Source organism: Hyperolius riggenbachi, chromosome 4 (assembly GCF_040937935.1).
Source record: "Hyperolius riggenbachi isolate aHypRig1 chromosome 4, aHypRig1.pri, whole genome shotgun sequence".
Classification (NCBI taxonomy): Eukaryota; Metazoa; Chordata; class Amphibia; order Anura; family Hyperoliidae; genus Hyperolius; species Hyperolius riggenbachi.
Genome location: NC_090649.1, coordinates 111,649,408 through 111,658,040, shown reverse-complemented (window position 1 = coordinate 111,658,040; position 8,633 = coordinate 111,649,408).

Genomic DNA, 8,633 nt, shown 5'->3' with positions numbered 1-8,633 from the left:
TACCCGTATGTGCACTGGGCCCTTAGAGTGACACAGTCGTGTGAATCTCCAACACTGATTGCCTGATGAAGCGGGCTCTTGACCCGTGAAACGCGTTGCATGCCTGGAGAGTTTATAATAAATTGTATTGTTTATATATAACGACTCATTGGCTGGTCATTATATACCTGAGTGTGGTAACCACCAACCCCGCTTCTTTTAAACGGATTTTAAATAATTTTATTCTAATTTGGCGCCTCTGTTACTACCAGTTATCTATTTGATCTAGTCCACCCCTGGTGGAGAGGTGCATCCCCATTTCTCCTGTCTACAGAGAGCGACTTCTTAACACCTGAGTGGGGTCAGGTCACAATTCTCCCCACCTGCACATCCAGTGGTTGCCTTTGTGGTAACCCAGACTTGTGAGTATAATACTCGTATTCGTTTTGTCATATTTCCTTTAACGTGACATACTACACTATATTGGGCTCTCGGTCCTTGTTTTTGTATTCTTCTAAGCTACTCCCTATTGGCAGGTAAGGTAAACCATGCAGCTATACCGGAAGTGTAATGTCTAATGGCACCTCAGCTCTTTTAAATGCTGTATCTGGCGTCCCGACATTGATAGTGCGCATGTGTGCGCTAGCACGTCAGCACGCACGTGTCCAAAACAACACAAGAGGAAGGGAACATCCAAGGAAGGGCATCGGCGCACGCCCAACCAGTCGGCTACAAACGGAGCCACGCTGGAACGTACAGCGTCGATACCTGGAAGTGATGTTAACCGATTGCCGCCCAACCAGAAGTGGCAGGAATATGTCACACATCAATCCGACCACGCTGGAACGCAGAAGGTAAATAAAGAGAGCCCAGAGCGACCAACGTGCGCCGCACATCAACGGACCCATACTGGAACGCGAAAGGTAAATAAAAGGGCACCGTGCTAGAGCACATGAGAATTTAAAGTGATATTACGACAAAAATATGTCCAAAGGCACACATGTGACCCAATAAAGTTAATACTAAGTAACTGGAGTGGACACCTTCCACACCAAGCCAGATGCAAGCACCATTAATGCCTAATCCTATGTAAAGGGCTGCTAAAGGGGACCACATAAGAGGTGGAAAAAGTGCCAAACGGCTAATCAAAATATGGACTGCTAGCAAAAGGATGACCACACACATCATTATCATAAAAGGCAAATAGATTGTAACCTCTAGAAAACAGGAATACATGAGGTGCCCAAACAAGAAAAGGAGCAATGAACTAAGTATAGTAGAGTGGCAAAGTAAGCATGGGCCCCATACGTGTACAGAGGGTGACAAGATCCATCTGCCATAAAGGTCCTACTCCAACTGAAGAACCCATTGTGACCTGGAAATTAAAAGAGACAGAAAAAATAGTCATCGGGGTCTGTACTATAGATTCATCCCTTTAGGGGTCATAGTTTGTAAAAATCTGATCCAATATGCTTCCCTATGTAGTAACAAGACTTAACTGTCTCCTCCTCTCCTGGGGGGGGGGGGGGCTATAACATCCAAAACACAGAATCGCAGTTGGTTCGCAGCATGGCCCATCTCTATGAAATGCTGAGTTACAGGGGAGTCTACATCTGTTTTTCTTAGACCCCAACGTATTGCTACAGTAATTTTTGACCTATGTTCACCTATTCATTTTTTAACTGGCCATGTTGTCTCCCCCACATACATTTTACCACATGGGCATTTTAGGCCATACATAGGCTGATTAAATGATTAATCTTAATTGGGAAACCTTTCATGGGATGGTTGATGCTTTTCCCCTTAAGAAGTAGTTGACAACATGTACACTGTAATACCAGGTTAAAACAATATCTTTATTCAAAACACCAAGATTACACAACAGTAACAATAAAAACACTTAAAATATGGGTCATAGACCCTGGGGATTGAGGTACATACATGAAATATCTAAATATACTATAGTTGGTACAAAGAATCAACTAACAAATTGACACTGGGCAATGGCTATATATGGAAATGAATCCAATCCTGAAAAAAAGGAAAGTAACAAATTTTATCGAATCTAAAAGGATCAAAAAGACCCAGCAGCATGAATAACTGCAAAACTTACTGGTATGGCACAGACATGGCACAATATACTGAATAATAAAAACTGACCTCTTGCACAACATGGACAATGAATATATAACAATATACATAGCAGTGGCCAGTCAGCGCTCCCAGCAAGACAGTGAGAAGGATGAAAAAATCAAAGTAGTACCTGCCCGTGAGTGAACCAGTACATGCAGTCCCCAGAGCCCCTCCACGTGTATCGTGGCTCCTGCTGCTTTTTTAAGAGGTGCACATACGGTGTAAGGTGCGCGTCTAAATAATAGCGCTGTGCGTCCCTATCCACAGTCACTCCCTGTCTCCCATGCGTGGCCACGCATGTTCACGATGGCGCCGCTCATCTCACTCGGAGCGAGCGGCGCATCTGCACATGTAAAGTAAATGTCAAAGAAGCGACGCGGAAATAGTAAAGAGTAGAATCGCTGGTAGCACAGGCTGATAGCCATGTTCATATCTATAATAACAATCAATTAGCAATTAAAATCAAAGTGGAAGTACAAGGGAAGAATGATATTGCAGAAAAGTACGAAAATGTATACAAAAAATAATAAAATAAATATCCAAATGTAAAAAACATACATGTCAGTACGTAAACTCCATCTAGTGGTCACTATAATAATTGTAAAATACAACAAACCCTTATTAGAAACATCTAAAGTGAATAATTAATAATATGCATACAAAGCAAAATAAATATAATAAATATTATATATTGTATGGTATAAAAAAGGGGACATACAAAAGAATTTGAAAATACATAAATACAAATTATTATAATTATTAAATTCTTTGAATGTGTCAAAAATAATTCATATAAAGCATTTCTTCTAATTCTTGTGTGGAAAGTGCCAGTGCTCGGAGTGCCAATGTGGTATCAATATGTAACTAGAAAAATGAAACATATACAAATAAATAAGTAAATACATAAATAAAAAACTACATATAAATAACAAGTGTACCTTCATGTCACACTAGAAAACATCAACTAAATAATAATACAAGTGAATAAGCCAAACACCTATGACATGTTGTGGAGCTGTACTTACTCAGTTCACACAACTGAAACGTGCAAAATTCCTAGTGCCAAATATGAATACTACAAACTGATCTACTCACCTCAGATCAATATACACAAAGTGACGATGCAAAAAGTGCATAGTGCATAAATGTAAAATTGTGCAAACACACACACAGATATGTGCGGGTCCACTTACAATGGACCCATCACACTTCAGTGCAAATGTAAAGTGCATGGTGCAAAAATAATACAATGTGCTAAATTATTTTTGAAAGAAACACACAATAGTGTGTAAAAGACTCACTGTATAAAATGGAGTACATACAAGACATGATTAGGGCCCTATAAATGCCTCTATGATCTAAATAGAAGATATGGATATGAAACATAAAATCATCATTAGTATATATCATATGATAATCAAATAATCCAGATAGTGATCAACCAAACCATGATAGTATACACATAAAAAAGAGAATCAAATTAAAAGAACCAACCCAGAAATTAGGGATACAGGACTATGGGAAACTAATGAAGAACACACATAAGCAGCACGATCAAAAAGGCCTGGAACTCACTCCCCGCACCTACTATCCTAAAAAACAGCCCAAGGAGAATTGCTCATTCAATCCATGGGGACTCAAGGTCCTCATGTCATGAATCCATCTTAGTTCGCATTTCAGCAATCTTGTAGTCAAATCTCCTCCTCTTATAGACTACAAGATTGCTGAAATGTGAACTAAGATGGATTCATGACATTGAGTCCCCATGGATTGAATGAGGAATTCTCCTTTGGCCATTATAGGAATTGTTTTGAAAGATGGAATATCTGCACTAATAGATTTCAAGATGGGCCAATGTCGTCTGAACACAAATGTGATTCGAGGCAATAAAAATATTTTTGTATTGTGGAAATAAAGTTTTTGATTACGATTTTGAACTGCAAGATTGTGTTCAAGCATCTTCTTTGAAGGACATTAGTTCTCTCTAATTTAATAGTTGTTGACAAATGGGTGTGGTGGATCGCCCATAAGAGAACACCCTTTTTTTGCCTTTTTGTGTAAAGAGGGCCTTCTTAAATACACATTACCTACATTTTACAGCCAGTCTGGTGGGCAATACTTTGCATAGCGTGCAGGGAAGCAACTTTATTAACTCCCAGTCCAGGGCATATCTGCCCCTGTCATGTGATCTACCTCTCCCAGGAATTGAAATTCTCAGCACATAGGGCATTACGGTTGTCAGTAGTGATGTTCCCAGAGAGATGTATCTCTCTGTGGGACTGTGTCTGCATTGGAAACAGGTTCAGTAATGAAACAATTGGCTATTTCCTGAATAAGATATTTATTTGGAATCCTTTGGGTTAGGAATTGACATGTGTATGCCTGACTTTAGTTACATTAAATATTCTTTGTGGGATAGCAGTAGAATATTGTACCACGTTTGTTGTTGCTCAATTAATATTCAGTCATGATTGACTCTTTGCAACCCTATTGACCACAGCATGCCACACCCATCTATCTTTTACTGCCTCTCAAAGCTTCTCCAATCTTATTTTTGTTGCTTACGGGAGCTACAATTGCAACCAAGCCCAGTTCTGCAAGGTGACAGTGCGCCACCATGCCAGCCAAGGGACACTTGATACACAGTAGAATGAATATGGGCTTGATTCACAAAGCAGTGATAACTGTTATTACATTGTGAAAAGTGCTTTGCGCAAATTTTACAGTGAAAATGGTTATCGCGCACAAAAATTAGCGTTTGCGCGATAACGCAAATTTTTAGCGTGTTAACATTCCGCATTCGCAAGATAAATTCGTGTTAACGTTAACTTTGTGAAAATTTGCGTTGTCGTGCGAATGCGATTTTTTGTGTGCTAAAACATGCGCAAAGCACTTTTTCACAGCTGTGATAACAGTTATCACGGCTTTGTGAATCAAGCCCAATAAATGTAGTCTAATGTAAACCTAGCAAAACTGTAGTGGTGAATAGAGATGGCCCGAACTGTTCGCCTGGTGAATAGTTCATGGCAAACAACGCATGTTTACATTTGCATCTGTTCGCGAACATATGGCGTGTTAATTTAATGGAGCCAAAAATTGACCCCTCTTCCTAGAGTCAGCAGACACATGGCAGCTATCCCTCCCACCTGGACCACCCACCTCACCTATCAGAAAGCCAGCACAGCAGCCAATTTACACTCTGACTGTGGGTGCTCTGAAGGAGACTAGGGACAGAGCTGTACTGCTATTAGGGAAAGTGTTAGTCAGGCCTATGTTCGGTGTCCCCACTCAGTGGAGTTTTTTGTTGCTACAATACCATTTCACCATTTACATATAACCGTCTAAAGGCTGTGTTTTGACCTTGTGATATTGCTGTTCAGTGTGTCCACACAGTGCACTTTAGCTGTTGCAGAAAGGTGCAGTTAGTGCTTAGTGCTACAGTAGTTCACCCTTCTAAGGGCTGTTTTTCTTTTTCTTGCTATTGTTATAGTGCAGTTTTGTGTGTCCAGTGCACACATTAGCTGTTGGAGGTAGGTCTCCTGTTCCTAGTAGTGCACCGACCATAACCCAATAATCCTTCACCATCACTATTGGCATCTAGTATCCACTACAGCCCCTTGTATAAGGCCTCAGTGCAGAATCAGTGTTTTTTCTTTGTCACTTAACTGACATTGAACTACCTCAGCTCAATCATAGGGGCTGGAAAACCATGATCGCCTGCACTCCTGTGAACGTGCGCACAAGCATGGCGGCCACTACACACCCCTAAACAAAGATTGCCGCCGAGAGAACTAAAATTTATGTCCTGGAGGTGTCAACTAGCAAAAACAATGATTCGATCACCTGACATTATCACTAAAGCTCTTTGCGGTTGTTTGCAGTTCATTAAATGCTCTGTTTCATCTGTCAGTGTAAACCGGGCATAACCCTTACACTACCTTATCACCGTGTACGCAGGCCAGATGTTTTAAAGCATTTAATGCACAAATTTAGGAATGTACTGTGATTTCTGAGCTTAAGAGATTAAAACACGACTCTGCGTCAACTACGTCATTTTTGGTGGGACTTTTGCCGTGGATACCCCTCCAGCATGCCACGGTCCAGGTGTTAGACCCCTTGAAACACATTTTCCATCACCTTTGTGGCCAGAAACAGTCCCTATAGATTTTAAAAATTTGCTTGCCCATTGAAGTCTGTAGCGATTCGCAAACATTTGCATCACATTCATGTTTGAGTTTGCGAACCAAAAATTTCATGTTCGCGACATCCCTAGTGGTGAAAAGGATGCAATACATTTTACTTTCTGTTTTGTGCAGACTTGTGAACTTATGAGACCTACAAGACGGAATGAGGAGAATTGTAGGAACATTTAACACCAAGCTGCATACTGCTGTCATGGTTTTCCACCATGCTCAGCTGCAAAATGACTTGTACGGAGATGGTATATACATTTTTCTACCAGAGTGGAATAGCCTTTTAGCATTGTGCTCCTTTGCAGTCACACTGGAAAACAATGGTCCTAAAACAGAGAAGCTGCCAGGCTCAGCAAAGTGACCTTTTGTGATAATTGACACTTAAAATATAATTTCTATTATAAACGTATAACATGCAATGAAAAAAGCAGTATCATACTATTTTTCTCTCAAGGTAATACACTAATACAATTGTACACTAATACAATGACACATGAGTACATGAGGTATTCAAGGAACTGATGCATTGTTCCTGAGCTTGGTATAGCTGTTATTCCTCTAGAATAGTGTAACGATAGGTTATAAACTTCAGGTTTGAGAAATAAAGCCTAGAATTAGGTGTCAGCCAACTCAAAGGGGTCTTATATGAAGAGGGGTCATCTACACTCCCATATATTCTACTCTATCTTTCCAAGAATAAGGGAAGGCACACCTGATACTCTGGAGCTCTTCATCTGTTGTATTTTATGCCAGTGCTTCTGTTTTGCTACTATTAATGTTACATCCTGGCAAGGTTCCATACATATCCAGTACTTTATGTACAGTAAATCTGGAAGGGATACTTTTAAATTTGTAAGAGACAGCAGAACATCATCTGCAAATAGTAAGATCTTAAACGACTCATTCCTTTTCATGATATAGTTGCCCCCATAAGCTCAATACATAAGACAAATAATAATGGGTATTGGGGACAGTGGGCCTCCCTGACGTGTTCCATGAAATAGATAAGGGGTTTGTGGTGGGATGTATAGTTTTAACAGAGGCAGTACGATCTTTATACAAGGTTTGAATGACTTGCAGAAAACGCCCAGACATTCCCATATATTTAAAGAAATCTGAAGTTAAAGTAAACTTATGATATAATGAATTGTATGTGTAGTACAACTAAGAAATAGAGCATTAGTAGCAAAGATATGAGTCTCATATTGTTTCCAGTGCAGGAAGAGTTAAGAAACTTTACTTGTTATCTATGCAAAAGAGCTTCTCTGAGCTCTCTGACTAATTTAGTCAGAGAGCAGTGCTATTTTCTGAAGCACGTCTACATCAAAGAAACAGTGAAAGACAACTTTAGATAAGATTTTACTGAAGGGAAGTTCAAAGGTTAGTTTAAAACGCAGAGTGTAGTTTGTAGCCTGCATGTAAGGCGTGTCAGACTATTTGTCCACAGATCAGCTCCTATGCCCCAATCTATCTCCACCTTTCTTCACCCTGTGTGGCGCGTCCCCCTTGAATGGGAGGTGAGGAAACAACACCCGTCCGACTTCGGTTACTCCCAGGTCTTTAAGGTGCAAAGAATAGGAGCTGATCGTAGAGTAGACAATAATAACCTACCAGAGCCAAACAGATGTAGTGACACAATGCAGAGACAGTCCAGGGTCATACACGTGAGATTAGAGGAAACAAGGTACACAGGGATGAGGCAATAACAGAGTCAGGGTAATCTGAGGTCAATCCAGGTGGCAATCAAGGAAGGTTGTATATCAGGCAAAAGGTCAGTCCAAGCAGCAATCAAGAATGGTCAAGGTATTTTTTAATATTAATATTATTTAGTATTTATATAGCGCCAACATCTTACGCAGCGCTGTACAGTACATATATATTGTCTTATCACTAACTGTCCCTCAAAGGAGCTCACAATCTAATCCCTACTATTATCATATGTCTATGTATGTATGTATTATGTAGTGTAAGTACTGTAGTCTAAGGCCAATTTAGGGGTGAGCCAATTAACTTATCTGTATGTTTTTGGGATGTGGGAGGAAACCGGAGTACCCGGAGGAAACCCACGCAGACACGGGGAGAACATACGAACTCCTTGAAGATAGTGCCCTGGCTGGGATTTGAACCGGGGACCCAGCGCTGCAAGGGGAGAGCGCTAACCACTACGCCACCGTGCTGCCACCGTGCAGCCCCAAGTGTAAACAAGGGTCAAATCCAGGAATCCAATTAACAACACCCAGCAATTAGCACAGCCATCGCTGTCACGGGCAATGAGCAAATGCACAGAGCAGGCTTTTATACAGCAAGCATTCAATCAGTGGCCGGCCA